This window comes from Mauremys reevesii, linkage group 22 (genome assembly GCF_016161935.1).
Source record: "Mauremys reevesii isolate NIE-2019 linkage group 22, ASM1616193v1, whole genome shotgun sequence".
In the NCBI taxonomy this organism is placed as follows: Eukaryota; Metazoa; Chordata; order Testudines; family Geoemydidae; genus Mauremys; species Mauremys reevesii.
In genome coordinates, this window is record NC_052644.1 from 13,301,213 (window position 1) to 13,326,715 (window position 25,503).

The following is a 25,503-nucleotide window of genomic DNA, read 5'->3' on the forward strand; positions in this document are numbered from 1 at the left end:
TTTCAGAGGGGTTTTTAGGATTCCCATGATGTATGAACAACAATGGGTTTTCTTTTTCTAGTCAGGGGAATGACTTTCTGTGTAGCTGAATTACAGGAGGGAGGCATGTAGATGGAGGGCTGTTCCCTGAGCTGTGTTATCCTAGGGAAAAGTGAAGAAGCCTGAGGGAAAAGATGTCAGGAGGGGACTCCAAAAGTGGAGTTTTACAAATCCGTCAGAGCAGTTGAAAAAGGAACCTATTGCTGCTAATAATGAACAGTCGCTAGCACTGAGACCCACATTTTCACTTAGAAGTGGATCCCAGTTTCTGTATTTGCTCCTTAAACATCCCAGTGAGTGAGGCCTGAATGCACAAAAGGAGTTAGGTGATGTGATGTTCAGAATCACAACACCTAACTTCTAGACACCCTGGAAAATCATTGTAATACCCAGACTTGGAGTTCAGCACCTAATCTCCTATATACTGAATGAAGAGTGATAGGAGCCTTACACAAAAGCCAGCCTGATGAGCAGGGAGACTCCTGGTTTAGGTACCGCTTCTTCTGAGAGGTAGAAATGATTTGAATAGTGCTCTGCTGCCTTTCAGGGAGTGCGCTAATCACTGGGCTACAGGATAGTCAAGCTCTCCCGTTGAAGCTGTTCCACTGTAGATAAATAATGAGTTATTGGAGCAGGAGAACTGGTTCCTGACTCTCCCATATCCTGCCAGAGTGAGCTAACCAGTGAGCTAACCAGCAGACTATGGAGTCATTATCAATCTTCCATGCTTTCTTTTTCTCACTCTCCATCATTCAAATCTTAAAGAGCCTTTCGGGCCACAGAGAGAGACAAAGCGCAAACATAAGAATGACTCTGTAGCCCAGTGATTAAACCACTTGTCATAAACATATAGTTAAGGGTTAATGTCTCTTTTACCTGTAAAGGGTTAAGAAGCTCAGTAAACCTGGCTGACACCTGACCAGAGGACCAATGAAGGGACAAGATACTTTCAAATCTTGTTGGAGGGAAGTCTTTGTTTGTGTTCTTTGTCTGGGGGTTGTTCACTCTCGGGACATAAGAGGGACCAGACGTCCATCCAGGTTCTCCAAATCTTTCTGAATCAGTCTCATGTTTTAATTTTGTAAGTACCCAGCCAGGAAAGCGTGTAGTCTTATGTTTGTTTTCTCAACCTGTAAATGTTTCTTTTGCTGGAAGGATTTTTTACCTCTGTTTGCTGTAACTTTGAAACTTAGAAGGAGGGAGGGAGTCCCTCTAAGTTATATGAACTGAATACATTTTTCCATCCTGATTTTACAGAGATACATTTTACTTTTTTTTTTCTTTAATTAAAAACTTTCTTTTTAGGAACCTGATTGATTTTTCTTTGTTTTAAGATCCAGGAAATTGGGTCTGGACTCACCAGGAATTGGTGCGGGGGCGGGAAAGGAGGGGGGATAGTGAATTCCTCTTTGTTTTTTTAAGATCCAAGGAGTTGGGATCAGTGTAGCTTCTCAGGGTAATCAAGGGAGGGAAAGTCTGGGAGGGGAAATGTGGGGGAATGGTTTATTTCCCCTTGTGTTAAGACCCAAGGGTTTTGGATCTTGGGTTCCCCAGGGAAGGTTTGGGGGGAATAGAAAGTGTACCAAAACACTATATTTTTGGTTGGTGGCAGCACTATCAGATCTAAGCTAGAAATTAAGCTTAGAAGGGTACATGCAAGTCCCCACCTTTTGGACGCTAAAGTTCAGAGTGGGGAACAAACCTATGACACCACTCATGTGATCTGTGGGGGATGCAGGATCCAGTCTCCCTGACCATCAGTGGGACTACTTCAAAAGGAAAGATTTAGGGAATCTCACACCAGATTATCCCATACCACATTGGGTACACCACTTACTTGAGAGATGGCAAATAGCTCAACTCTCCTCTGCCCTGCAGGTGAAGGGGGAACCTCAAATAGTGGTTTCCTATAACCCATGTGGATACCCTGACCAGTGGGATAAAAGTTATGAGGGTTGTCCTCCTTCTACCCCAGTGGCTATTTTGTGTGAGTGACCCAATCTAATAGGCAGCCTCTCAGCACACATACCCAATTAGGCCCTGCACACAACATAGGTGGTCAGCTGCCTATCTTCCCCGGGTTTGTGAATTGCTTTCAGGTTTATGCCAGAGATCACCACCCGGCAGCCTAGAGGGAAGCTGCAGTGCACATGCAGAGAAGCAGGAACATAGATGCGGAGGGAACTTTTTCTGTAGAAACTTAAGAGCCGAATGAGTTTAGGCACCTGCATGGTTTCATGATGGGGAGGGAAAGGGGCACAGTGCATCACAGCAGTGCTGAAACCAACACTTATATGTATAAAATAGGGACTTAGGCCCATAAATTTTGGGGGGCACTCAGGGTTCACAAAGTCTGATCATATTCAAGGTTGGCTGCCTGCTTCTTTTTGGAGGAAAAGTGCTTTCGTTTTTACTATTGTAATTGGTTAATAAATAACTACATAAATGTGTAAACTGAAAGTACAAACTTCAACTGCAAGGAAAAATATCCATGAAGACTGAATAATTCCTCAAAGCCACAATCCATGGACCCTGCACGTAGGACCTTGCTATGCAGGTAAGAAATCAGTTTAGCAAAAAATGATCATAAAGATAGTTTATTGCAAGTCTAGCAGTCTAATTTAATTGGGAAATTACAGTCAGATTCTTGATCTGAAACAACATGCAGGATAATTGACTACCATTTTCAGGTCTTTTTTAATATACTTTGAACAGTTTTATATTTACGTACCACAGAATTTAAGACATTCCTCTCCACTAGAGAGGTTTAAGCAGGGTGATTAGAAGGAAGTTGTTTCAAGACAAGGGTATTTTTGTCAATCTATTACACTTATGGAATGGGCTTATTAATTTAATTGTCATTTTGTTGTTCAAAACATGTAAAAAGGTATCCAGCCTCTCTATGCTTTTGGAGAAATGGATTTGAAGGATGACACAGAGCTATGTTCTACCTTCTTTACAATTTGAGGCCAGATCCCAGTTGGTGTAAACTGATGTAACTCCATTGATCCAAGTTAAGGATCTGACCCATGTAACATTACTACATTTTCTTAACTATTTTTTACTTTGTTCAGCACCTGGGTAGAACTATGAACCTCTGTAACAAACTTGATTTCGACGTGTTTTTTGAGTAACGAAACAAAAGGTCGGTCAATAGGAATATGTATTACAGCATTGCTCACTAATGAATTGCTCTTTCTGGTACAGCAATAACACTGAAACATATTGTACTTGCCTTTTAAGGGCCTGGAAGAACCGCATAATACCTGCCCCTGCATGCTGCCTTTTCAGGAGTTTGTTGACATATTAGTGTTTTGTATTTCTGCCCAGCAATGGATTCCTTATTCCCGTGGATGACAGCTATCCACATACTGACTTTTCTACAGACACCCTACTTGATAAGAGGTAAACAAAGTTCTTTCTTGAATTTATTTTAATGAAGTAATTAATCATTACCAGGGTGAGGGGAAAAATCAAGGGCATCAACAATCTAAGGTTTCATTATTTTTTAATAGTGTCTAACATTTTCATTTGTCAGTGCAATGCAGCTCCCTTCTTTGTTCACCCCATTGTGTATAGAGATGGCTCAACTCTACTGCCATATGCAATTCCAACACAGACTATTCACTGAACAATGTCATTCACGGGATGCTACCAATCCCCCATTACACTATGAAACTCCTAAGTCTATTCAGAGGCAAATAACTTTTTTTTTGCCATCAGCCAAGCAACAGGATGCCTGATATAAATGTAAGATTCATCTCTTTGTATCATACACTGGTCCATATGGGTTTTGTGGTGAAACATCTGTTCACTGATCAATAAGAAATTATTTCAGAGATTATTTCAGAACTTGTAAATCTCGTATCTGATTAATCTGGTCAGGGGCGGCTCTAGGAATTTGGCCGCCCCAAGCACGGGGCACTGCCGGTCGCCGGTCCCGCGGCTCCGGTGGACCTCCCGCAGGAATGACTGCGGAAGGTCCGCCGGAGCCGCCTGCCGCCCTCCCGGTAAAATGTCGCCCCAAGCGTGCGCTTGGCGCTTGGCGCGCTGGGGTCTGGAGCCGGCTCTGAATCTGGTTTATTAGTTAGGGCACAATATTGAGTGTTAGAAGACCTGGGTTCTATTCTTGTCTTGTCTATTGACTCTCTTTAGTGACTTTGGGCAGGTCACTTCATCTTTTTCTGCCTTGGATTCCTGAGCTGTACAAATAAACAACGCCTCAGCCCAAGCCCTGCAAACACGAGTCAGCTGGTGCAGACCAGCCACGGGTGCCTAACTGCAGCATAGATGTGCCTATTAAAGAGCTTTCCCTTCACCCTCTCCCCTGGTTCTTGTCACGCAGACAGAAAGCAGAAGACCAGAAGTCTGAAGTGCAGGCAATGTGATGTTTATTAGTGTTAGTTTCCAACAAGCATGTGTACCATAACTCTGACGCCACAAAGCCTTGTTTCCCAGTATTCCGACTCCCCCTCCTAAGCAGGCATTATTATACCTGAAATGCACGTCCGCAGTCCAACCCCTGACAATGTATGGTCATGTTCCGTTTTGGGGGGTCGTGGGCCTGGGTCTTCGTCCCACCTTTTTGTACCCTATGGAAGTGGTAAGGAGTGGGGTTGTGCTATGGTCGGGGCAGGCATTTCTCTGGCCTTTTAGTGTTTACCTTCCCCTCAGTCTTCCCTTGCCCCTCCCAACCGGTTGCTTGACCTTGCCTTGAGATAGGAGTTGATGCAGTCTTCAAGTGTGTGCTCATATATCATACTCCCACCACATCCAATATCACTTTAACTTCTCTGATCTGTTCCCATTATACTAACAAACCCATCTGGCTAGGCAGAAACAACAGACACAGTGTCTTTGTCCTTTGTTCACATATACTAGTAAGAATGTATGTATATCAAAAATTCAAACAGGCAAGCAAAATTCAAAATACTATCTCAAGCGAAAATACAAGCCCAGATCCCACATTGGCAGTAGCACTCATAAGAGTGCCCTTAGGATGCTCTCAGCCACAGGAGTGCTTTAGGGGCCTTGTCAACAACTTGTGTGGCTAGATATGTGCATCACCCCAGGAGTGCCTGAAGAGGCTGTTTCACCTCTGGGGCACTTTGCAAGGATTGCTGGCTCCTACACAGCAGGAGGGAGTCCCATTCCTGCATATGGCAATGTGGGATCATGGATGCTTGGCAGAACTGTAGCTGGATCCAGTTGAACTGGGTAAAGTTCTTCAGAACTCGAGTGAACTTCGTAGGGATAATAAGAGTCCATGTGGTGCCTAAAATCACAGCCTGAAGCACAAGTTTCATTATCCCATTCAACATTTAAAAACTGAAAATACGACTATAAAATTCAGGGCAGGAACCTTATCACCCTCTCATTTCACCTCAGGCTGCTTCTACATCATAAAGTTAATTCATTGATTAAGTATCTGAAACAGAGAAAATGTATATCTGTATATCCCTACAGGGGAATATAAAATCATTCACCCTGAATCACCTATTATTGGATTCCTTGGAGAAGACGTTACCCTCCCTTGCCAAGTGATAGCCATGAGTATCCCTGGAGTCTAGTTCAACCCCAGGAAAATATAGATGTGAGTTCTTATAACAGAGGAAACAAAGAAGAAAAACAGGATGAGAGATACTGGGGGCGAACAGAGTTCTTTCACCATAAAATGAACACAGGAAACATGTCTCTAAAGCTGAAGAATGTCCAGGTCTCTGACGCAGGGAATTACATGTGTCGAGTGGTTTCTGAGAACTGGTATGATGAGGTGGTGATTGAACTGCATGTGACAGGTCAGTGAAGGTAATATTGAATCATTTATTGCCAGATATTTTGTTATTGAGAGAAAGAGAGAAGGAGCTCAATTCAGACTTTCTGTAGCTCTTTTTAGTCCACGGAATTATGCCAGGAATGAGAAGAGTTGTGAGAACGATTTGTGGTTTCCGTGAACGGTCACAAAAATATTGAGTCCTAGAAAGCCTTCCTCACAGTGAGAGACTAAAGAAGCTCAATCTATTTAGTTTAACAAAGAGAAGTTTAAGAGGCAGTTTGATCACAGTTTATAATTACCTGCATGGGGAAGGGATTTCAGAGATTGGAAGGACTTTTAGTCGCATAGAAAAATGCAAAACGAGATCCAGTGCCTTAAATTTATGGTCAGCAAAGTTCAAACTGGAAATATGATTTAAATTTTTAAAAATGAGGGTAATTAACATTTGGAACAGATTTCGAAGGTATTTGGTCAATCCTCCATCCCTTTCATATCAGGAGTGGATATCTTTCCAAAAGATAACACCACAAGCTACTGGTCTCAACCCAGAAACAATCAGGTGAAATCTATGCCTTGCATTGTAAAAGAAGCCTGACATAATGGTCCTTTCTGACGTTAAAAACTATAGACTTGGCCTCAAATGCTTATTAGCATGATTGTCTAGTGAACCAACTCAATTAGCAACTTGGTTCTTTTAGCGTCTTTGCCGCAAGTGAGTAAGAGAGATAGTGTGTCCACACAGGATTTCACTCCTCTTATACATTCTGAAATAATATCAAGGAAAATAAGTTTTCTTGAGGTACTACTGACTGCAGTGCACTTTGAGGCACAACATCTTTGTTTGAACTTGATGATGAAAGCGCCTCAGATGTACATGAGGGGAGAAACTGTACAAAAGTTCAGTGGGAAAGACAGGCTGGGAATTTCCCTGTAATGAAAAGTTCAGTTCCCAAATTTTGATGGATCTCAAAGGCTGCTTTTGTACACAAGGTCTGTCTTTGGGACAATTTCCCCAGGCTCTGGTCTGTTTGTGAAAGGCATGAAAAGTTTAAATATTGTTTTGACTCTGTTTTATAGCTAGGGGTGCTGAGTCTTCCATTTTCCTGGAGGATTATGCAGGCCAGGGGATCAGCCTCACCTGCAAGTCAGAAGGGTGGTTCCCTGAGCCCGAAGTGCTCTGGCTAGACAGTAAAGGACATAACCAAACAGAAAAGCCAACCACCATTAACACAAAGACACCTGCTGGAACATACACTATTGAAAGTGCCATTAACATAGAACCAGGCTCAGACAATGAAGTCTCCTGCAAAATACTCAACAACATACTAAAGACAGCGAGCGAGTCCAGAGTCCTAATTTCAGGTGAGTGCACTTTGGGATCATTGACTGTAAGGAACAATAAAGAGGCTGCTTGGTTAATGAGATGGGTCCAGTTTTCTCTCTCCTTTGTCGTAAGAAATAAATGCCCAGTTTGTCTGACCTAGCGGATGGAGCACTGGGCTAGGATTTAGGGTGACTGAGTTCTATTCCTCAATGTGCTGCTCACTCGCTTAGTGACACTGGACATATCAATTACCTGTTATGTCCCTCAGTTTCCCCATAAAGGGGCACAATGATACTGAATTCCTTTGTACAATATTTTGAGATGCACCATTGAAATGCCTGATAGAAGAGATAGGAGTTATCTCCTTTTAAATACTTGCCAGTCATTTTCCAAAAAAAAAAACCATTTTGATAAAGCTGTGTTAAAACTTTTAAAAATATCATAATTTGCACAAGTATATTAAGTGTTTTCTTTCTACATAACAATCCAGTATTCTAATAGCTTTCATTGCACGTGAATATGTAAAAAGTTGCATGGCATTTTCAATATTACTAAAAGATACGGAAAACTGTTTCATTCAATGTACTGATGCATCATTGAAAAAGAGGGTAAAGTTAAGGTGGTGTGTATGACTTTCATTTTGGCCTCTCATGATTCTTGTGTGCTTAATTTTTCAACATTAACGTTGAGTTTAAGTTTTCATTATTATTTAATGGCTATTGGGCAGATTCCATAGCCCTACTCATACTTTAAATTACTCACCCAGGTGAGTTGCCCCGTTTATATCTGTTGAGTACAGGGATTCTGTATTGAGTTCAAACCTTGCCACTGACTTGTTTTATGGCCTCAGAGATGTTGCTTAACTTCTCTCAGTTTCCCCACCTCAGTAGGGAGCTAATGATATTAATCCCACCTACTTCACATGTCTGTTGACAGGGTTAATTAATTTTAGCGCATACAGAGAAATGGTTTATATCATTAACCTGAGTAACTCCACCAAGGATACTACGTTTAGGTTCTCTATCTCCCTTCCTCAGTAGAGGATCTTTCTGCCTTTCTTTTTATTTTATACTATTTCTGGTGGGAATGCAATGGCAAAGAGATGCATCTTGCATTTTCCCCAGTAAGCAGCAGGGGTTGTGCCCAGGAGGTAGCTTGGGTATGACTTTCACCATTGCATGGACTGATGGAGAACAAGTTATAATTTAAATATGTGCACATTAAAACCTGTAATGAAATATGCATACAATTTCTGTATGAATACTAGTGCTGAAAGGGTATTTGAGGTAAATCCTGTGAACCTTACTCATGTGAGACATGCCAATGTTTGAGGTGTTTCTATCTGCATGAGTAAGGTGAGCTGGGTGTGGCTGAAGGTGTGTGCTTTTCCAGAACACATTGGAGGAGTCCACAGCTCTGTTCTCCATGATATCCTTCCTTGAAGATGTGTGGAATCTTTCGATCTAAATTCATCTAGACTTTGTTCTAACAGAAAGAAAGAGCAGTCTTTAAATTCAAGTGAAATCTGATTTCACCAGCTCCTCAGACAGACTCCATTTGGTTGGCCTTATAATTTTCATGATGTTTCTTAAGAATTATTGGAATGTAATTGACATTGTCCCATATTTTTCAGATGTTTTCTTCCCAACCACCTCCCCGTGGATGGCTGCTTTCCTGGTAATTTTATTTCTTAGCATAGCCCTTATTGCTGTTGTAGGGTATAAACTGAAAAGTAAGTATTTCTTTGTATGTTTTTTTCAATAAATATGTGAAAATGTTTGAACAGATGATATGGAATTCTTTAACTATACTAAAACCAAACAAAACCTGAAATGAGTTTTCTAGGGGCAGATTCAGAAAATTAAAGATAAGGGTCTGTACATTTAATTCCTTACCAGATAAGTCCCTTTTTCTGAAAGACAATTTTTAAATTCCTCACATATAAATATATTCAAGGCCAGAATAGATACCAATGGATGGATCAGGATTACAGACTTAGCATTCATGCCAATATCTGTTTCAATCAAAATTATTGTAGGATGCTATGAAAAGTGTCTCATTTTCAAAAGGCAATTTATTTTTTTTCAGAGAATAATGACACAACATCTCGATCAGGTAAGTAACTAGGCAGGTGAATGCAAATTAATATGTACATATTTTATATCTTGATTTTGACACAGTCCCTGGGAGCCTGTGGAATCCCCATCACTGGAGAGTTTTTAGAACAGGTTCGACAAACACTTGTCAGAGATGGTCTAGGTTTACTTGGTCTTGCTTTAGCACAGAGGGTGTGTCATAGGTCTCACCTCCACTCTGAACTTTAGGGTATAGATGTGGGGACCTGCATGGATACTTCTAAGCTTAATTACCAGCTTAGATCTGGTTTCACTGCCACCATCCAGAATTTCTGAGTACCTGGATCACTCCCTTTCCCCCAAAAACCTTCCCCTCCCTGGGTAGCCTTGAGAGACTCCTCCACCAATTCCCTGGTGAGTCCAGATCCAATTCCCTTGGATCTAAAAAACGGAAAAAAATCGATCAGGTTCTTAAAAAGAAAGCTTTTAATTAAAGAAAAGAAAGGTAAAAGAAAGAAAAAAAAACCTCTGAGAGACAGCATATCAGCTAATCTCACAGACAATAGATTGAAAACACAGGATGTTCCCCTGGGCAAAAATCTTAATACACAAAAGAATACCCAATTTGATAATTCCCTTAATGGCACCAAGACAAGTTACAAAGAAAATAAACATAAACCTATTTATTCCTTTCTAAAACTTACTACTCTGATAAGAGGCTGGTTCCTTGATTTTTTTCACTCCAGCTGAAACTGAAAACTGACTAAACAAAGGAAACTTCCCTCCTTCCTTTTGAAACATCTTGTTCCTCCATTGGTTCCTCTGGTCAGGTGTCAGCTAGGCTAGGTGAACTTCTTAACCCTTTACAGGTAAAAGAGGCATTAACCCTTAGCTATCTGTTTATGACAGGGTGGGACTGGATGACTTCTCAAGGTCCCTTTCAGCCCAACATTTCTCTGATTTGAGAACAAAAGTTTAATCTAGCAATTGCTGTTCTGAGATGGGTGGGTCTGTTCTGTTTTAATTGTGGTCAACAGCTGTGTGCTTTTAACGTTTGCAGTATGCTTCCAATGATTTCATAGAAGTTGGGGTTTATATTCAGGAATTGAGCAACGGCGACTATTGTCATTAGTAGCTCATTAGGAAAGATTGTTTCCTTCTCTTATAAACAGATCTTGTTATTAAAATAGATCACATTCAGACTAGCCTTCTGCCGTTCATCCTTATGTGGACATTGTTCCAGAATTATTAACAGTTGTAGAAAAGGGTTACTCATGTACATGAAGAAATCACTTATATCCTCCAATATAGACTGGGTAAAGTATAAAATTCAAGGCCTTTTATAACATAGACACTGGAAACAGGAGTGATTGCCTCCTGCTGGTTGTCTGCCTGGGAATTATGTTTGGCCATAGTAGATTTGCTTTTGGTCCACACAATTCATTCAGGACTAGGGCAAGACCTGGACTTATTTAAAAAGCTGGGTGAGCATCTAGCTCCTTTGATCACTCATTTCCCTTGTGGGTGTTCAGGGGGTATCCTAGAAATGTCAGCATCCCATAATATTTTTCTGGTAAAAAAAAACTTCCTCAATTAAAGTTTCACTTTAGTCTTCTTCAGCAGATTGTAAGTCTCAGTTCTATTTGTTTCACTTAACCAACATAATTTTTCAGCTCTCCCAAAACTTCCCTCTGATGCTTCTCTTTTCCCACCCCAATTATTGTACCAGTTGGTATCTGATCCTTTGTCTGGATCACTCAGAAGCTCTCCTGTAAAGTCAGAGGATGTGGATTGGCGGGATGTGCTGAAGCAAGGGGTCTCTATAAGCATCCTGATATTTTCACAGATAACAGGCCATCCATTGCTTTATGTCTTCAGATTTTCTCCATAATCAGTGAACTGGAAGAAACCATCTTCCAATGTAGTGAATGAGGAGATGATCTTCAAGTAAAACAATCTGTTCCTGTCTCCTAAAGCAGGTTTTTCCTAAATGGAGAGAATCTAGTCCTGTATTTTAAAGCTGTTTTGTGGTTCAAATAAGGCTTTGGGAAACTTATAAGAGTAATTATCATTGCAATGTAATTCCATGTATTTTCAGTAACTGATAAGAAAACAATGGAAGAAAGTAAATATATTTTTGATGTGATATAAGGTGTTAGGAGTATTTCCATAAGTCCGATTCATGGAGACAGTACTACATAGCATGCTGAAATTTTCCAAGACATTAACCACAGAGGTATCAGTCCTTACCCAGGTAAAGGAATCATGAAGACTGAATCTATCTGTCACTAAGGGTATGTCTACACTACAAGACTATTTCGAATCAACTTAAGTCGAATTTGTGGAATCGACCTTATGAAGTCGAATTTGTGTATCCACACTAAATACACTAATTCGACTGTGTGAGTCCACAGTAACGGGGCAAGCGTCGACTTTGGAAGCGGTGCACTCTGGGAAGCTATCCCACAGTTCCCGCACTCCCCGCTGAACAGTGAGAAGGAACTCTTCAACTACCCGCTGAGCAAGTGCAGAATGGTGGTGGAGTGTGCTTTCGGACATCTCAAGGGGAGATGGCGGAGCTTACTGACTCGCTCGGATCTCAGTGAAAACAATATCCCCATTGTTATTGCAGCTTGCTGTGTGCTCCACAATCTCTGTGAGAGCAAGGGGGAGACCTTTATGGCGGGATGGGAGGTTGAGGCAAATCGCCTGGCTGCTGATTACGCTCAGCCAGACACCCGTGCCATTAGAAGAGGCCAGCGGGAAGCACTGTGCATCCGGGAGGCTTTGAAAGCTAGGTTCCTCAGAGAGCGGGGTAACCTATGACTGTCCAGTTGCTTTACAGAGAAGCTGAACCTGCCCCTGTTTCTTTACCCAGTTACTGTTGACTCTCCTCTGCAGTTTCATACCCCGTTCACCCCGTTTGCCCCCTTCCAACACACGTGTAAAAATAAAGTTAATGGAGCATTGTTATTTAAAAACCTTTTCTTTAATAATGATTTCGCGTTAAAGGGTTGAAACAGGGATGCAGACTGTGGTGGGTAGGGTGTACAGTGATGTAGAGACCACTACTAGACTCTAGGAATGAAATGCTACTGCTCCTACAGCGGTCTCTGGGGGGGAAGATGGTTACAGGTGGGTGTGCAGGAAGGGATGAGGGGTGTAGGCTTTGGGATGGAGTTTGGGTGCAGCCTTTGGGCTGGGGGTGGGGGCATAGGAAGGGGTGAGGGGTGTGTGGGAAGGGGGAGGAGGCGTAGGGGGTTGCGGGCTGTGGCTGGGGCTGAGGGTTTGGGGCATTGTAGAGGCTCAGGGCTACGGTAGAAGGGCAGGGTGAGGGCAACCTGCCTTGCCATTTGTGGATGGCAGGCGCTAGGACCCTGGGGCAGCAGACAGCATTTCTGCCGATAGCCGCTCTACTGTCAGGTAGGGACGCAGCACGGGGCGGGGGGGGAGACGACACGCCGGGGGAGGGGTGGCAGGTGGGCACTGGGACTTGCTCCAGGCAGGGAATTGACGGGGCGGGGGGAGACCCGCGTGGGCCAGGGCCCGATCCAGGCAGGGCCGGGGGAGAGACCCACCTCCAAGTATACCTGGAGCAGGGCACCTGCCGCCTATGAACAGAACATTAAAAACACCTCACAGACTGACCAGGGTGCCTAGTGACTGCACTCAGTGAGTAACCTGCTGTTGATCCTGAACCCATGTCTGTACCCTGTTCATGGTGAATGTCCTATGCAAATACCAAACCCCTCTCCCCCCTTCACAGAAAGTCTTCAGCAAAGAAACATGACAGAAACAGTAATTAACAGCAAACTACTTTTAATACTCGACAACACAGTAAAGGTAAGAACTTTTCAAAATCTAGGGACTGTGAACTTTTGGGTAATTTAGCAGTCCGCTGTGGTGCAGTGACAGTTTTCACGGCCCTTGGTGCCCCTCCTTCTTGTTATTCTGTGTGAGGTGGGTATTGGAGTGTGTGGTGGGGGAGGGCGGTTGCAAATACAGTGCAGGGGGGCTCTGTCCTCCTGCCTGTGGTCCTGCAGAACATCAACAAGGCGCCTGAGCGTGTCCGTTTGCTCCCTCAGTAGTCCAAGCAGCGTTTGAGTCGCCTGCTGGTCCTCCTGACGCCATCTGTCCTCCCGTTCGCTGTGTGAGCGCTGCTGCTGTGTGAGGTTCTCCCTCCACTGGCTCTGCTGGTCCGCCTCTGCTCTGGAGCAGCCCATAAGTTCAGCAAACATCTCGTCCCGTGTCCTTTTCTTACACCGCCTAATCTGCGCCAGCCTCTGTGAGGGGCATGGTGGAGCAGGTCGGGATACTGTTGCAGCTGTGTGATGGGGAAAAGGGAGTGAATTGCTTACAAAGATACATTTTCTCAAAAATGAAACATAGTCTACTCAGTGTCTGTGAACCAGACCATGGACGGCATCTATCTCATGCGCACTCACTCAGGGAAAGTTCAATTTCTCTGCATTCGCTTTCATTGCCTGGGGTCTTGCACTGCAGACCAGACAAGCGGGGCAGGAAAGCTGAATCCGTGGAGCAGCCAGGCATGGTAAGCCAAAGGCTTTTGGCTGCTTAAAAGTCAATGTCCAGCTCTGTCCTCTTGCTGCAGGCAATCCTGAAAGCATAAACTCTGCCCCTGTTCCACCCCCCTCGCGGTTTTCCCTTGGAAAAGATCCCTGTATGCTGCCACTCTGTAGCCTCCAGCACGTGGCTCTAAAGTGACGCTTCTTGTTATTCTAAGGAACAGTGAAGCATACCCATACTAATAGTACACAAATTACTCTACTTACATGCAGGAGTCTGCGCGCGAGATCACCCTGAGGAGGGTGTCACAGAGAGAGAGAGAGCGCATGCTGAATGAAACCCAGCACAAGCCAGGGCCCTATGCTGCGATGCTCGTCAAGGCACTGGTCCCGGTGTACCAGCTGAAAGCGTGGCACGGAAAAGTGTGCTACCTCGGAGCACCCAATAAGCCAGCTCTCCCCAGGAACCTCCTCCATAGGCTTTTCGACTACCTCCAGGAGAGCTTCCTGGAGATCTCCGGGGAAGATGCCTGTTCCATTCCCCTGTATATAGACCTTCTGTTTGCCTAGTCTATTTTCCTGTTCTTTTAAGAAATAAATGTTAACATGTTTAAAGCACTTACCGACTGATCCTTCTCCTGATTCAGGGTCTGTGGTAACGGCTGGGGAGGGTTGGTAGGGGATCTCAGTGAGGGTGATGAAGAGATCCTGGCTGTCGGGGAAATCAGCGTTGTAAGCGCTGTCGACTGCCTCCCCCTCCTCATCTCCTTCCTCATCTTCCCCATCTGCGAACATCGACGAGGAACTGGCCGTCGACACTATCCCTTCATCAGAGTCCACGCACACTGGTAGGGCAGTGGTGGCAGACCCACCGAGAATGGCATGCAGTGCCTCGTAGAAGCGGCATGTCTGGGGCTGGGCTCCGGAGTGTCCGTTTGCCGCTTTGATTTTATGGTAGCCTTGTCTCAGCTCCTTGACTTTCACGCGGCACTGCATTGCATCCCGGCTGTATCCTCTGTCTGTCATGGCTTTGGAGACCTTCTCGTAGGTCTTTGCATTCCATTTGTTGGAGCGCAGCTCCGAAAGCACAGGCTCATCGCCCCATACACCGATCAGATCCAAGTCTTCCCGGTCAGTCCATGCTGAGGACCTCTTTCTATTCTGGGATTGCCTGGACTCCTCTGCTGGAGAGCTCTGCATCGTTGCCAGTGCTGCTGAGCTCGCCCCGATGTCCAACCAGGACATGAGATTCAAAGTGCCCAGACAGGAAAAGGAATTCAAATTTTCCCGGGTCATTTCCTGTGTGGCTGGTCAGAGCATCCAAGCTCGGACTGCTGTCCAGAGCGTCAACAGAGTGGTGCACTGTGGGATAGCTCCCGGAGCTACTAAGTTTGATTTGCATCCACACCTAGCCTAATTCGACATAGCCATGTCGAATTTAGCGCTACTCCCCTCGTCGGGGAGGAGTACAGAATTCGAACTAAAGAGCCCTCATGTCGAATTAAATGGCTTCATGGTGTGGACGGGTGCGCGGTTAATTCGAATTAACGTTGCTAAATTCGAATTAAAGTCCTAGTGTGGACCAGGCCTAAGGGATTACACCAGGGCGATTCACCACTAAAGACTTACTTATGCCCTCGAAATAAGGCTTACGTGAGATTTAGGCTATGTACACACTACAGCTTAGGTCGGTAAGTTATCACAGAATCATTGAATCATAGAAGACTGGGGTTGGAAGAGAACTCACGAGGTATCTAGTCCAACCCCCGGCTCAAAGCAGGACCAACCCCAACTAAATCAACAAGTTATGTCACTCAGGGGTTTGAATAAGCTCCTAAGTATACCTAAGTAATTTAAGTTACACCAACCTAAGTGCCGGTGTGGACAGCACTTTGTCAGTGGGAGAATGTCTCCAACTGATAAAGTTATAGCTTATAGTTATAATCCACTACAAAAAAATAAGAAAGGATCCAAGAGTAAATCACTCAAAGTATAATTTAAACTAAGTACAATTTATGACTGATTAACTGTATATGATAGATTAAACAAGACTAATTTTTAGATTATCATATAACACCAGAAAACCTTCATACATAAATACAATCTGAGCATGAAAATTTATTATGTAATTTACTTTAAAAAAGTGTTAATAGATTTTGATTCATGAATGATGGGGATCTGTTTGATACTGGTTAGCTATATAGTTTCACTGAGATATACATAGGCAGATTATGTTAATATATTATGTTGGCTGAGATAAACAGTTTGTGCAAGGAAGTACTCCTCTGTCAATGAAATATATTCTAATGTCTAAGGCTGTATGTGAGAGATATATCAAAATCACGGGAATACTGCATTTTTCAACAAGGTCCAAAGTTTGGCCTCTTCAAAATTTTGAGGGAGGAGGAGGTCACTATTTTTTTCTTCCAGAAGGTGTTTATGTTCTGTGGAAAACCTACAGTATTCATTCAAACGCTGCACATTTCTAAAACAAAAACTTTTAGGTTTTGCATGAACATTTTAAACTTTGACTTTTTAACAAACAAGGCCCATTTTCAGTTAGACCTAAAAATGTAGTGAACTGTACAACTATTCAAATAAAGTAAAACACATTGTGATATGCTCATAGATTAAATCAGTGAGTTTACACTCGATTTGCACCAGTGTAACTGAGAGCAGAATTTGATCCATACAGTATGAATGATTGTATTTTAAAATAAATTATAGAAATAGGTGTAAAGTGTAATGCATATTTCAGAAGTGCCATTATATATGCTAAACGACATTTGCCTTCTATCTTACAATGATATTTAAATATCATTTCTTTCAGAAAAAGAACGTCTGCTCTCCACACTAGGTGAGAATGCAAATGCTCTTATGGTTCGTCATTTCTCTTTTGTGTGTTCATGTGCACGTATAGAAGAAAGGCCACCATCCCCAAATATTTTTGTCTGGTTAACAGGCCCAGTCAAGTTCTTATATGAGCTTAGATTTTCAATATTAAATATGAATAATTGAATGCAGTTCATTTCCAAGTGAAATGCTCTTTCTTGGATGTGTGTAGAGACATTTAGATGTTTTTAAAATGTTATGGGTTATTTATTATTTTAGAAGTTGTTTTCATATCCATTTTGCAAAGACTTGAATCTGGTTTAACAATGGAATAACATGGAATAAAGTGTCACAGCCCACCTCACAGCTTTTCACCCAGAACCCCAGGAATTATTTTGGGGCATATGTTATAAAGGAGGTCAGGCTAGGTGATCGCAATGTTCCCCCTACCCTTGAAATCCATGAACTCTCTCAATTAAAGCCAATCACTACCCCAGTAACATGCATTTGTTCTTGTTTTTCATTCATTTACTCTTTTAGAGACAAACAAAAGGACAGATCAAAAAGGTAAGTCTCATTTTATTAAAATACTCAGTGTAGATAGACAGAGTTTTGCCATAAATGAAAATAGGCTGCTTTATAAAAATTAACAGCCGCATATTTTTTATTTGAATTACTGTTATATGTATTTTATTTTCAATCACTGTCAGAGATTCTTAATAAATGGGGCTGAACGCTAGAAAAGGTGATCATACATAGCTGCCTACTTACTGACATCATAATCATTGCTCCCATACTAGGGACTGGATAGAGATCTCCACTGGTGTCTCTATGCCTTTGACCCTCTCCTATGCGCTCTCTCCCTGTGGGACATCATTTGAGCACACAGCTTATACTAGCTCTTCTAAAACAAGGACTCACAGATCATCTTCTTCACCTCTTATCTCTTCCCTCCATTCAGTCACACGTCTCTGACTGCCTTTCAGATACCACACCCAGGCTGTCTTGCCACTAGCAACTGCAAAATGAATTTATTTTCCTCAAAATCCCTGTTCTCTTCCTCCCTTCTCTATCATCCTTGGAATACAGCCTTGTCATCATTTATTTCTCCTCTCTCTCCATTTTCCCATAGGTTGATGGAGTGGGCAGGATTTGACTATTTTGTGTTCTTCCACAATGATATTGGCTCATTCTACTCAATTTCCATCACCAAAAGTCTTCTCGAGCTTTCAGCTTGACCACCACAACGTCCACCTTTACAACCTGCTAGACCCTAATTGCATCCCCTCCCACTTTCCATTGACTCAAATTCTGCTTGACTACTCACCTAATTTCTCCCCTGATCTAAGTCCACCCTTCTCTTAATATTCTTTAGCTGGCTTTCCCTTGCAATCTACAACAAAGATGAGATTGTTGTCCTGTCTGATTTCCTGTCTGATTTCTCCAAAATAGTTTCTCTTCTCTCCTCCAGCACCTTCTTTGCTTCACCTGCAACTGCAACTTTCATTCCATTTTTTATCCATGATTTCTTCCCAGGTGTCCCCTGTGCTTTAAACCTCACAGACCAATGATGATCCAAAGTCCCTACACACTAGAACTGCAAGTCTCTTATTAAAACACATTTCACTTCTAATGCCTGTAAACCAGAGCTCCACAAAGTAGAGCTGCTTGAAAAAATGGAAACAATTTTCACCAACTTTTTTTTTCCAATTTTCCCCTTTATAATTTCTTCACAGTTCTGAAATTTAAAAAAAAAACCTGATCTGCTCCATCATATAATGAGATAAAATAAATATGAAACAAACATAAATGCATTTAAAGATTAATTGTGGAACTAACTAAGAGGACTCTGCTAAACATCTTTGTCAATCACTCTTATTGCATAGCATCCTTCAGCTCTACAGGAAATTGTCAGTGTACATGACATGCTCTTAGTGGCAGGGGCCTCGTTGAGTTAAATGTCTTAAGGCATATAGCAGGCTGTTGGCACACTACACATAATAAAAATAATGGCAGAGATCACTCAAAGCCTCTTCAAGTGTTTTGCACTCTATTGTTTGAAATAAATGGCACACAGACTGAGTCGTAAAAACAGATGGCTATTAAATATTGAGTGAGATTTAGCAGGATCCCTGCTATGCATGGGTAATAGCAGAATTCTCTATGAATAGTTTTCACAACATTTTCTATGGATCACTATCTCTTTGCTCACTCTCTCAGTTCTTATTCTCTCTCTCTCTCTCTCTCTCTCTCTGCAGTTCATTGCACTAATTTTAATTACTATTTTGCAGCAATTCAAGACATACAAGAAAATATGGGTAAGAAAACTTGTCTATTTTGCTACTTGTCTTAGAATAAAAGAGGTGAACATTCTGGTGAGTCTGTCTAGGGCATCTTGAGGGTGAAGCCCAGTAAATGTGGTCAAATACCAGCCTGTGAGACTCTGTTTCTACTTCAGGAACAGAAGATCTGCCATACTGCGTCATAGCAAAGGTCCATCTAGCTCGCTATCCTGTCTCCTACACTGTCCAGTACCAGAGCTTCAGGGGGAGTGAACAGAGCAGCCAATTCTGAGGAGATCCATCCTAAGCTTCCTCTCCTGTCTTCGGGCGATCAGAGATTATGGGTCACCTCCAGCAAGAGGTTGCATCCCTGACCATCTTGGCTAATACCCATTGATAGACCTGTCCTCCATAAATATATCTAGTCCTTTTTTGAACCCATTTATTAAATTGGCTATCACAACATACCAGGTTGACTGGGTGTCAGGTGAAAACAGTACTTCCTCTTGTTGCATTGAACCTGCCTATTAATTTCACGGTGTGACCCCTGCTTTTTGTATTTTGAAAGCAAAGCATGTGGCCCACTATCCCCACTCTTTTGGGATTGAGAAACATTCTTCTTTGATCATGAGTCTATCTTGCTTAATACATTGTAACAAAACTGTGGGAACAAATCAATTATTATGTTACTATTCTACACATCATGCCCACTTAGATGTCCATGACAACAGCACAGATGGAACCCAGATCTCTCCTATTTCTATAACACAGGCACCTACTGCTTCAGCTAAAAATATGCCTTCAATAGCTGTAAGATGTATAGGGCTTGTGAAATGCAATTGAACAGTTCTGATTCCATCCAGCAGAAGGCGCTGGTGATACACACACACTTGCAAAATCATTAAAATGTTGTGGCCCTGTCTACCTTAGGATTATAGCCTAGGTGCAAAGGTTGATGACATCTTTATACTTACACAGATTCAGGTATATAATGATAGGATGTGCACTAGCCATAGTGCTGAGATTATCAATATTAATGCTTGAGACTTTTTTTTTAAATAAATTATCTTTGTTTTAAAACCACGGCAGTCATTGGAACTGCAACAGGGATGAATTTGGTTCATTTAGTTTTTGCAACACTGCTATTAGGGAGACAACAATCATATGAGCTAACATACTTCAGTATCACACAAAAATTGTGAGGCAGGACTCAACAGTGCTAGACAATAGCACTGGTAAATGATGATGTTTAAGATAAGAACTAAAAATGTTTATTTCTGGTGCTTGATTGTATGATACAGGTACAATAATTTACTCAAGATTTATGAGGCTACAACTACAAAAACAGACCCCGGTAGTCACTTTTGGCTAGAGGAACTTTGAATGGCTGAGTTAATGGGGGACTGCACTGCAGACGATTGAATATAAAGATGTTGGGGAAGTATTTATAGAATGGAATGAACCAACATTGCTCTCTGCTTTGTGTCTTCGATAGTCACAGCACAGAGATTGTAACATATCATTGTCAATAACATTTATGCCTAGGATTTTCAAGGGAACTTAAGGAAAATAGGTGCCCAGCTCTCATAAATCTCAGCCTCAGTGACCAAGCGATTGCCACTCTACCCATAAAGAAGCACTAAAACTAAGAGCTCAGTTCTTACTTAGGTGCGTAGTTCCATTAACTGTAATGGGACTGTTAGCATGGTTAAAGAACTACTAGCACAAAAAAAATTGCCTAACTGAGCCCCATTGTTTAAGCATTGTTTGTACAGAGTTCTCAGAATTTTAAAAACAGTATCAGAAAAGAACTAGTTAGGGTCAGTGACTTAAGTTTCCTTTCATTTCAGATCGACTCTCAAGAGAGGTGGGTAAGTTGATTGGTTTAAATCATCTCCTTATTCTTTAAATGAAAATTATAATCATTGCTCGTGTATTAACTAGATTAAAACAGCAGATGGAGATGAGTGTGCTATAAACACATGGGTAGGCAGACAGACAATATTTTAAACTCCATTGTATTTCACTGTGCCATAGATTGTCAAGGCAGTAATTGCTTTTTCCCTCTGTAGAATTCAGAAGAGCTCAGAGTTATGTAGGTAAGCGCCACGGCATACAGTAAACCTGTTATCTGTAAATTATGAGATTTTTTTGACAAATTAATATTTGAATTGAAAATCATTCCTTGTGCATTGACTAGATATATTTACAGATGATATAAACATATGTTATATCTCTCAGTCCATCTGTACCTTAAATTCTATTGTATTGACCTGTTTCCCAACAGCAGTAATTATCTTTTAAGCATTAACGACGAGCTCTGTGCTGTAGAAACATGTGGAAGTTCTGGTCTCTGTCAAGAACAATTTACAGCTGAAGGCCCCAGTCCAGCACAGTGTTTAAAGACAAGCATGACTCTAAACATGAATAGCCCTGTTGTCAGTTGTTGGCTATGTGTGTGTTCTCTCTGTGTGGGCTATGTCTGTGTTCTCCCTGTGTGCTATGTCGTCTCTGCGCAGATTGCTGACACAGCAGACCTCAGTCGAATTGCTCAAAAAGACCACAGTCTTGGGTCAGTAGTGAAGACACTTGGCCAGGTTGATTGTCAATGAAGTACTGTAATAGCACCCGGCAGACTCTATGGGGATATTAAGACATGTATGCCCGTTACAATGAACTCGGCTCAGTGAGCGGCAGGACTCTCCGCTCCCCCCTAGTCTGGACAGACACTCTCTCTCTTTTATACACTGATACAAACACATCACGTACGCCCCTCTGACGTGGTTAGTTACCACCCTTTACCTCGGACCTATTGGTTCGCTCAAAACATCTCTATCCATCACACTGTCATCCTGACCTTATCCTTAGAGGGGTCAGTGTGTCCCGGTACTATCTTTGGGGAGTGTATTCACACTGTAACCTTGTACTAGAGTGTTCCGATACTACCCATCTGGAATGTGTTTACATGAATACTTTGTGTCTAGGAGTGTTTGTATTTTTGCAGTGCCAGCCCTCTCCTTGCCAAGTTCATGTATTGGATAGTGAACTTGCAAGCAGGCATCTGATTTGTAACAGAGCATGACTTTTGCTCATAGCCTGACTTTTGCTAACTTTCCTTTACAGCAGCAAGGCCTAACTTTAGTTCAGGCCTTAGGCCTCATACCAGGCCCTTTATTCCAGGCCTTATGTCTAAGGTTCTCTCTTTCTACTACAAGCCCCATTATTGGTGCCTAATAAATAGAGAAAAATATTCTCACACTGCATGTTATGGATAAAACCTAAATGGTACTTATGTCTTATAACATGATTTTGTATGTATGTATGTTTCTGCAACAGCATTTTGCTCTAGTGGGTTAATATTAGTGGTGTTTTACGTAAGGAGAAACATCAGCGTAGAGAGGATGTGTGCCTTGCATACTAAGAGAAGAGGGGTCACCAGGAATAAGAGGAAGCATGGGAAAAGGCATAAAGATGAGGGGGAGAAGAATAAACAGGGAAAGTTGAGGTGAGTAATCTGGTGGAGTGAAAGAGGGAATAGTGAATGATGAAGGTGGAGAGGCAGGTTCCCTGTGCAGAGCCTTGAACATGTGGACGAAAAGCATGATCCTGATATGCGGGGTCAGAAGAAGACAATGGAGGGATTAAAGTAGGTGACTGACAGGTGAGGCAGTGAGACACAGAGCAGATGAGGAGTCTGAATTAACCTCTTCTGGTTTAAATGAAAGTTGGGACATGAGGTGCAAGCTGGGGAGGTGAGAGAGGAGGAGGTTGTGGGAAATGTGGATGCATGAGATGACCAAGAACTGGAGAAGCATTTTAGTCATAGGGATAAGGAGGGAGAGGTGGATTGTTGAGATTTGTGAAGAAAAAACAGACACGGTTTGTCAGCAGGGAGACAAGGTTGTGAGTCTGTGCCCCAGGGTAAAGACAGAGCTGTCACCAGCAGTGAAGGAAGGCAGGAAAGTGAAGGTTTTGGGAAGAAGACCAAGTTCAGTGTTAGCCATATGGCGTTTGCGCTGGCAGCGGAAGAGCGTGTCTGCTGTGAGCATTCCCAGAGCTCTCCAAGCAGAGCAGGGGACCCGACTGCACCATCTTAAGTGACTGTGCTGCTTGATGCTCCCCTTCATGCTGGGAGCTCTGGGATGGACCATGTGTTTGGAAGATCAAGCCTGAAATAAGCCTCTTATTTAAAGACAAATAAAGCAATACCAGAATAGAGCTTCACTCCAGAATTAATTCACCCTTTGAGTCCAGTTTTTAAAGCACTTGTGGTTTGTAACATAACACTAGAATTTCACATCCTTCCAGTCAGTTGTGGGGGCCTTACGACATGGCACAGCATTGTGTGATTCTTGCCTTTAGGTGTTTGTGTGGGTGTACGCACGTGTTATACAGCACACAGGATTTGGTCCTGCAAGTACTGAGCACTCTGACCTGACCAAGGAAGCACTTGCAGACAATTGAGCTACTCATGTTCTGATGAGCTTTGCTGGGCTACAGAGCTCAGCACATTTCAGTATCAGACGCCTAGTACTTTTCCTAATGATTTTTCCATAGCAAGACATAGGAAGAATCTTGCTTCTCTTCACTAAAAGGGTGGGAGTATCTGAATAGCACGTCCAGCAGCCATCCAGCCACAGCAGGGCAGGATGGGTCAGAGCAATGTGTTTGCATTATGCTCCTTATTGCTCCTCACAAAGGAGCAGTTTGTATCTCACCTCCAGAAATTGCTTCCTCCTGGCCCAAAGCCAGCAGATGTCACTCCCTTGGAGCAAAGACACAACAGCAGGGACCTTAGCCAGCTCCCCTACTGCCTTACTCCAGTACTGGAGTGTAAGAACAGGAAGAGCTCCCCATGCCCTCTCCCTGCCCCAGGGCTGGACTTTGCCTGCACAGTGTGTAAATTACTGTTGTAGTGTTATGCTGCTGATTATATGAATTTGTCATTTTAAAATTCATTTCTCCCCTGTTTTTTCTGAGTGTCCCTGATTCACTCCTTACTAACCAGGGGACCATTCCGGTTTCTCTCCACAGTTCCCATCACTCTGGATCCGGACTGCAAACACCCAGAACTCAAACTGTCAGAGGATCAGAAAAGAGTCTGGCAAGAACCTGCATCTTCTGAGCTGGATGGAGCCTCCGGGGCCCTGCTTGTGGTGGGGAAGGAGGGGTTTATGGCAGGGAGGCAGTACTGGGAGGTGGATGTGGGGGAGAAAGTGGACTGGGAGCTGGGGGTGCTTAGTCAGGCAGCGAGGGACAGAGTGAAAAGAGAGAAGGCAGAGAAACTCCTTGAGGAGGGATATTGGTCTCTGAAGAGATCCCAGGGAGACTTTTTTTCAAGCATAGAAAATGCTAAGATTGAAAAGAAGGATATGCCATATAGAGTGATTGGTGTATTTCTGGATCAGGAAGAGGGAAGAATCTCATTTTATCATGCAGGAGTGATGTTCCTCATCACAACTATCCCTGCAGAGTTTACTAATAACATTTTGTATTACCCATTCCTCAGTCCCAGGAACAACGCAGGTGAGCAGAAACCACTAGCAATCCACCCCATCAGAGTCCCTATTCCTTTAAAGCCTCTGAGAAAGGAAAAATGAGCTCTAGTTACTTTAGAGAAGTAAAATTCAAAACAGAGGGGAGAAGGGAATGTAAACATGTGAAACACCAGAAACAGTAAAATAAGTAAAGTAGAAATAAAACACATAGAACAGAAGAAAAAGGACAAAAATGCTTGTCATAGGCTTGTTGACTCAGAAGTCGAAATCAATAAATTCTGAAAGGAATGAGACTTGTCTTCATAGAAATATTTTTATTTAACTTTCTGTTGCAATTTTTTTAAAAAATAGGAAAATACTTTAATGACAAAATCTTGGGAAGAGGGGTGTTTAGATGGCAGGGAAATGAAAGTGTGATATTGCCAAGCACTGTAGCAATAGTTAGAAATGACACCATTATGGATGGCTGCCCAAAAGAAGAGGATAAAATCTTGCAATTATTCAGTTGCTGGTTAGGAGTTATACAGGAATGGTTATGAAGAAAAATTAAATTTCTAATACAAACCCTCAAAAAGCATATTAGCTCTCCCCTGTGACATCTAAAGCAATACTAAGAAGAGAGAGTTTGATTATGCAATACAACAAATTAAAAAAATTAAGGTTATTAATAAAGTCTAGCTTTATGCCCTCTTGGAAGTCCTCAGATGTTTTCTGCTGCCTTTTTAAGTGGTTAGACATCAGGGTGGTGTTGTCATTATGATGTATTTTTTTTAAACTGTCCATATTTCAGTAAACATGGAACCTGCCTCTGGGTGTATTTCACTGGTGGGGATAATTCCCTAACTTTGGCTCTATTGATCCCAGTACATATAGTAGCTTTGTTAATGCATTATATAAATCTGTAGGTGCTTCTGAGTCACTAATGTAGCTTAAGCAACACAAAATTCATTATATTCCTTAGAAACCTTGAAATAGTTACTTATACATGACTCCTGGGCTTCATATTCTACTTTTCCCACACTAGCTCAAGCAGTTTAGGAATTAAGATGAGTCACAAAGTGTTAGGAACTTTCTCAAGAAGTAAAGCCCCATTGTGTCGCCAAAACACCTGCCCAGTTCATCTCAAATAAACAAAAACAAAACTATTCTAC

The 25,503-nt window shown here is 42.3% G+C and overlaps 1 pseudogene; it reads left to right on the top strand.

The window, feature by feature from the left end:
* Positions 1-3,371: 3,371 nt before the first annotated feature.
* LOC120388733 lies at positions 3,372-25,503 on the top strand (annotated as a pseudogene).